General features: G+C 40.0%; 1 pseudogene; it reads right to left on the bottom strand.

Moving 5' to 3' along the window:
- Nucleotides 1–7,280: 7,280 nt before the first annotated feature.
- Nucleotides 7,281–7,433, bottom strand: LOC121924495 (annotated as a pseudogene).
- Between the last annotated feature and the right edge of the window lie 267 nt (nt 7,434–7,700).

The following is a 7,700-nucleotide window of genomic DNA, read 5'->3' as shown; positions in this document are numbered from 1 at the left end:
GATAGAAAGAAGTTTTTTTAAAACTAGTCTACTACAGAGCATTTTAGGAAGAATGAGCATTGCACTAACATCTGAGACATGCCAGGAGACATTAAAGTAGCTGAGGGTGTTTGGAAAAGGATGACTACAAGAAATTAAGGCTTCATAGATGTTCAGGGCCTTTCTTGGATTATTCCTCCTGGAAGATGGCATGAAGTGCTAGTGAATGAAAAGCTGCTCTCACACAACTCAATTATGTTGTCAGTTTTTCATCCATTGCCAAAAAGCTGCAAGTTCATGACTGGAATTTGTACTTGCTCCAGCAGCATATTCTGACAGAACATCATAATAAAATGCACATGCACAAGTCCAATTACTTGAGAAAGAGATCTTCTAGAGGAGACATCAGTCCACAACTGGAAGCATTACATTTTTTGTTTTATATCTCAGGGGTATAATTCAGGGGTATAATATAGGTGAGTTTAAAAATCTGTTTCAGATCCATTGATATCCAAATGCCACATGACACCTGGCACTGATTGTGGCAAATGGCAGGTACTATAATACTGCAATCTGTACTCAGATCCTAAACATTTTGTCTAATGATCAGTACCACTGAATTCAATGAAGACTTATTTCCAAATTAGTGTGTAGTGAGATTACATACTTTAAAGGAGAATATGGTCATAAATGATAAATGACATACAACTCCCTATGAAAAATGTTCACAACTGGTCTTGATTAAACCAATGACTCTGAATGTTACTTTCCAATTTGTCTCTTCTGCACTGAAATAAGAAAGTGAAACCCTAAGGCAGGTTTTCTCAATCTCATGCCTTCCAGCTTCTTTTGACTAGAGCTCCCATCATCCCTAATTATTGGCTGTGCTGGCTAGGACTACTTAATAATTATGTTAACGTCCATTATCTCTGCTTATTGGCTTTAGAGCAGGGGTAGGCAACCTATTTGAGCCAGGGGCCGGGTTGCTGTCCCTCAGACAACCGGGGGGCCGAAGCCAAAAAATAAATAATTAAATATTTTTTTAAAAAAATTAATTAAATAAATAAACCGGGACAAATGTTGGACAACATTTTCAAATGGAGGGCACTTTTTCAATAAAAAATGGAGGACACGCGAAAAAATTTGCTGATTTTTTAAAAAATGTTAAGATAAATGCATGTTTCTGAGGCTTCTATAGACAATTGCCCCACCATGCCCCCCGCGCGAGACGCCAAAGGCCCCGGCGGCAATCGGCAGCAGGACTGGGCTGGGGCCAGTCCCAAGACCTCGCCGGGCCGCATCCGGCCCGCAGGTTGCCTACCCCTGCTTTAGAGTCTGAGGGCACATCCAGGCTGAATCAAAAGTCCCAGATTTTGATCCATATTCCTTTTGATTTTATACCAATCTGAGAAGCTGATATAAAAATCTCTGATCATACCAAGAGCTGATAGAAGATATTCTGGAATAAACAAAACAGATATGGATCTCCAAAATAACATCAGAAAGAACCAGAACTGATCTTTGTACTTACACAAAAACACCTAACCTAAGAAAGAATCATATGGTTAGAAGAAAACCACAAAGTCTGTTGGCTGTATGGCAACATTTTTAGTCTAAAGTTAACCGTACAGTCTCCGATGAATTCAATTCTGGTATAGCATTGTCCCGTGGCTTTTCTTCTTGCAGAATTAAAAAAAAACCACCCTAGGAATATATTAAATTTGGGAAGGGAAGTCTCTAGCCATGATTAAGAAACAAGCAGTCTCATTACTTTTCTTCACACGTATTTAAATGTGTCAGCAAATATTTTAGGAATGCTTTACAGTTACATTTTTTAATTTATTAAATAGAAGAAAAATGCTTTTCTCTCTCTAATATACTTTTCCATTTATTTTTGAAAGTTATATACAGACACATTAGGAGGAAATTTCCTTGGCTTGTATATAGTAGTATACATATGTTCATGCATTGTTATAAAGAGATCCTCCATTTCATTCCTTAGGTTAGAGATCTACAAAAGAATTCCTATGATGATTAATGGGCTTCCAGATTGTTGGAGAGAAAGGTTTTGAGCAATGTGCTTCATAAAAATACAAAACATAACATGCTTGACACATCCATTTGTATAAACTGTGAAAGATAAATACTGATGTTAACTATGGAGAAGATAAAAATGCAAGTTTCTACAAGTATTAACAGAATACTGTAAGTTAGAGGTTGATGGGAGTCTGAACGTTAAAGCAGGTCATAGATCTAAGATTGTGAGAGGACCAAATGCTTAGTTTAATTATATGTACTTAGACAATGATTCTTACACTCCATCTCTCAGTTTTCCATTGTTTTGAATGGTCCACCTAGTATTGACCTTGACTCTCTTCTTCCCAGCTTTGATTTTTGGGAGATTCTGGCGTATATGCTTGGGTCGCTTTGCCAATGGAGGCCTGGAACTTCAGGTCCAACCAACCAGAGCTTGGAAAGGTTATTTTTTATACTACAATCCCAGTTCTATCCAGCCAGCATGTGTCATAGGAGTTTATCAAATGGGCGATGGGACATCATTGTCCCATCCCTGTCCCATCCTTCCTGCATGATTGTGGGACGGACTTTCATACTTTCATATCCCATCCAGAAAGCGCAAGTGACAGTGATCATGTGAAAGCCTTTGAAATGGCATTGCACTGATCCTATCATTGTCCCATCATTGAAGTGGCATTGCCCTGGCATTTTGCATTAACAGGAGTTCCTGTTAATGCAATGCCACGTCAATGACAGGATAATGACAGGATAAGCATGTATAATATGCAAGGCTTTCACACAACCCCCCTTTCATGGACGGGATAAAGATGGGAGAGCAATAATGACCTTGTTATGTCTGAGTGTGATAATTTCCACAGTCCCCCTTCCCCCCAAAAAGAAATATGACCAAGATGGTAAAAGATCTGAAAACCAAGGCCTATGAAGAAAGACTTAGGGAACTGGGCATGTTACCTTGGAGATGAAAAGACTGAGAGGTGATATGGCAGTCATCTTTAAATATCTACAATCCCAGTTCCATCCAGCCAGCATGTGCCACAGGAGTACATGGGGCAACCCTCATGCCACGTTCAGAAGCTGCAATTGGTCCAAAATATGGCAGCCAGATTGGTTACAGGGAGTTCAAAATTTGATCCTATTACACCTATTTTAAAATCCTTACACTGGCTGCCTATTAGCTTCCGGGCACAGTATAAAGTGTTGGTCATTACCTATAAAGCCCTGCATGGCTTTGGTCCAGCTTACCTGAGGGAACGCCTCCTCCCATACAATCCTTCCCACACTCTCAGGTCCTCTGGGAAGAATCTCTTGCAGTCTAAGAAAACCAGACTGGTAACAACTTCCCAGAGGACGTTTTCTGTTGCCGCTCCAAAAATCTGGAATGACCTGCCGGAGGAGATCCACCTTATAACATCTTTGGAGGTCTTTAAGAAGGCAATAAAAATGGGTCTCTTCTGGCAGGCATTCCCAAATTGACCTCCTTGGAATCTTCACTCTCCAGTTGGGAATTGTCATTTTTAATGGTATTTTAAGGTGGGAGAGAGATAGGGAATTGGATTTTATATGTTTTGCTATGTTTTTACTTGTGGTCTGTTGTGTTTTATTTTTATTGTTCTTATGTTTGTTGTTACCCGCCTCAATCCAATACAGGGAGAGGCGGGATACAAATTATTATTATTATTATTATTATTATTATTATTATCTGAAGGAATTTCATGTATAAGAGGGAGTGAGCTTATGTGCTGTTGATCCAGAGACTAGGTCATGAACCAGAGGATTCAAAACAAAAAGATTTCACCTAAACATTAGGTGGAACTTCCTGATAGTAAGAGCTGTTCAGCAGTGGAATGCACTGCTTCAGAGTAGCCTCAAACTATCCCAGATAGTTAGAAACAGTCCTGATTAATCCTCTCTCATTCCATTTTTGCATCTGTTTTTAAAATGTCCATGTTTTCCCTCCTCCTCCCACTTGCCACCTTCATCCTCAAATTGAGTTCAAAGTGAATATGTCATTTGCAGAACACTACAGAGGAGAGGAGGGGTGAAATCTTACCCTTTCCCAAAGGTTCTTGCAAAAGCAAATTGCTGCACCTCTCCCAGCTTATGTGTTCTTCTTCAGTAATAACTTTTGTCATCTTGACCATACTCTGATGTTACTTGGCCACACACACCCTAGATTTCATCTAGGAAATGTTGGAGGGTATGCTCACAGGTGACGGACTCTCCTTCTTTAGAGGTCTTGAAGCAGATATTGGATGGCCATCTTGCTGGAGTGATTCAGTTGTATATTCCTCTGAGAGAGGACTTCCATCCATTGGAAATGGTACAGGGCCAGATATATATTTTCCAATTAATTTAGACGAGTTAGTCTTCACTGTTACCCTGTAAGATTCAGCAATTAGGTGTGTGGATCTGCAGACTATCAAAAACACATTCTCATTTTAAGGTCTGGCTTATATTTGCCTCATGTGGCAGTCAATTTTTTTTTTAATTTTTAATTTTTAATTTTTAATTTTATTTTTATTTTTTTTTGGGTTATAAAGCATTTAAGTTGCCAACACTACAGGTGCTTAAACATTGTGAAGTCATTTGTCCCAAAGCCAAATGCCAAGTTGTTCAGAAATAGCATCAGGGGGAAAAATTACATCTTTTGACAGTAAAGAAATAACACATTATCTCTCTTGAGTGTACAGCCTCAAAATGTACTTCATCAAAGTGTGGCAGAGTGAAGAAACTTTTTTTTTTTTTTGCAAAGTTCAGGTGTCACTAGAAGCTTTGCAGCTGCTTAGTATTTGAATTCTTCAGAAGAGTGATGTGTTCCACATTTTAAACAAACATCTTGGCTCACTTCCTCTCAGTTCTTCTCTCCTCCTGCCTCCCCCTCTTCCATATTAGCTTCTTAAGCAGCCTCATGACAGCAGCACTGGACAGCAGCTGACAGTGGGTGGTCTTTGGAAAACAGAGAGGAAAGATGGGGGAAAGGAAATTGAAATGGCGGGATCCCCTTTTCACATGCATGCTTCAGCTTCTAATGTTGACCGGAAAAGACCCCTTCCCCTCCCTGCCAAATATGAAAGAACACAGTAGAGAGATACAGGCCACATTTTAAAAAAAAAATACCCTACACATCCCATTCACAGTTTGTTGTTAACTTCTCCTCGACTCATGGTGACCCTGTGGATGAGACATATCCAACTCCCCCATCCTCCACTGCTCTGCCTAAGCATTGTAGATTCATGCCCAGGGCCTCCCTGCTTGAGTCTATCCATCTGCTGTACAGTCTCCCTCTCTTTCTATTGCCCTCCACCTTCCCTAGCATGATTGTCTTTTCTAAAGAGTCATGCCTTCTCATTATGCAGCCAAAGTATGACAGCCTTAATTTGATCATATTGGATTCCAGGAAAATTTCTGATTTTATCTTCTGAAGAACCCACTTATTTGTCTTTTTGGCTGTCCATGGTATCCTCAGCACTCTTCTCCAGCACCACATCTCGAATGATTTTCTTCCTATCTTCTTTCTTAACTGTCCAGCTCTCACATCCCTACGTGGTGATAGGGAATACAATGGCTTGGACAATTCTAACTTTAGCATTCAGTTGTATATCTTTACACTTTAGGATCTTATCTAGTTCTTTTATAGCTGCCCTTCCTGTTCCTAGTCTTTTTCTGATTTCTTGACTGCATTCTCCATTTTGATCAATGTTTGATCCAAGGTATGGGGAATCTTCAGCTATTTCAATTTCCTCTCATTTTCTAAGTTCAATTTGTGCAGTTCCTCTGTGGTCATTATTTTTGTTTTCTTTATGTTCAACATTAAGCCTGCCTTTGCACTTTCTTCTTTTACCTTCTTCAGTGATTGTTCCAGGTCAGTGATGTTTTCTGCTAGTAATATGGTATCATCTGCATATCTTAGATTGTTGACATCCCTTCCTCCTATCTTCACTCCTCTTCCTTCTCAGTCTAAACCTATTCTTCTTATGATATTCTCAGCCTACAAGTGGAACAAATAAGGTGACAGAGTGCAGCCTTGCCTAATCCCTTTGCCAATTGGGAACCATTCTGTTTCTCCATATTATTCTTATTTAATTACAGCCAGGCTCTAAACTCAGTGGTTATCAGAGCATGAAAACTTTACACAATGCCTATGCTGGATGGAGAGGGGTAATGGGACCTCTAGTCCAAAGACAACTTTTTGAGCTCTGGGGCTTGTTATCAAGGGAAGAACTTGATAACAACTATCCCTGTCCATATCTGTGAAAGAGGAAGCATTCTGCCTCCAATCAGCACATTAGAGCTACACTTGAGGTCTTTGTTGTTTGTTGCTGTTTTTCACTTCAAACACACACAGAGGAATCTCCAGCAGCAGCAACTTTTCCTAAGCCTGTAAACTTTGGGTCAATAAAGCCATCAGGCCCAGTCAGTCTCCCTACTTCAGATCCACTTGAATAAATAAAACATGAGGGGTTGTTTGGGATTATCATCCCTTTAACCAAACTAATACCTTATACTGTTCACTGATCTTTACTAGAACTCTCCTTTACATCAACACTTATGGTAATTTCCAGTTATCTGCTGGAACCAAGACTCCAATTGTTGATAGAGATGACAAAGTAAGCAAGAAGTTGTCCTCCCTACAGTGAATTTATAATTGGAATTTAAAGTTATTTTTTAAATTAATTTGTTCATGGTGTTCACCAAAGCAGTCTATCCTGGATGGGGTTCCAGTCCCCCTGAGGGAGCAGGCATTTGCAGGTATTCCTGATTCAATTTTGTCACTGGAGGAACAGATGCACTTTGTAGATGGGAGTGCGTGGGATCATTTTTTGCTGGACTTCCAGCTATACCTTTCCTGGACAGGGATAACATAGCCACAGTAGCCATGTATAGTAGACCATGATTGGACAACTGCAATGCACTCTACAAGGGGCTACCCTTGGAAGCTGCAGGTACTGCAAAATGCAGCATCTCAACTACTTACACAAACACTTTATAGGAACTATATAACACTATTATTATTATTTTTTCAGGGGAAAGCACAAACACAGTCCCCCACTACCACAAATTATGCAGCCCTGGTGGCGCAGTGGTTAAATGCCTGTACTGCAGCCATTCACTCGAAACCACAAGGTTGCGAGTTCAAGACCAGCAAAAGGGCCCAAGCTCGACTCAGGCTTGCATCCTTCCGAGGTCGCTAAAATGAGTACCCAGACTGTTGGGGGCAAATTAGCTTACTTGCTAATTAGCTTACTTGCTGTTCACCGCTATGATCTTTGGAATAGCGGTATATAAATAAAACAAATTATTAATTATTAGTCAAGTTTCTCGCATTTGAGGAAACTGCAGGTGTCAGCACACATGGAGTGCCTCACCCTGGGAAAACTACCTTCATGATCATGGTGTCTCCCCTGCCAGGTAAGTGTACACACACACACACACACACACACACACACACATATATATATATATATATATATATAAACAGTATTCTTAAAGCAGTTATACTGGCTGCCAATCTGCTTCCAGTCTGAATTCCAGATACTGGTGATGACATTCAGAGCTCTGATTGGCTTAGGGCCTAGAATAATGCATCTACATCAGAGACAGGGAGATTTCAAACCACTAGAATTCACTTTGTTTTTAGGGGGTCATATAAATCCAGTGAGTGATCTTGGAAAAGTCACATGCTC

Source organism: Sceloporus undulatus, chromosome 2, assembly GCF_019175285.1.
Source record: "Sceloporus undulatus isolate JIND9_A2432 ecotype Alabama chromosome 2, SceUnd_v1.1, whole genome shotgun sequence".
NCBI lineage: Eukaryota > Metazoa > Chordata > Lepidosauria > Squamata > Phrynosomatidae > Sceloporus > Sceloporus undulatus.
The sequence above is the reverse complement of the archived record's forward strand: the minus strand, read 5'-3'. Positions and strand labels throughout refer to the sequence as shown.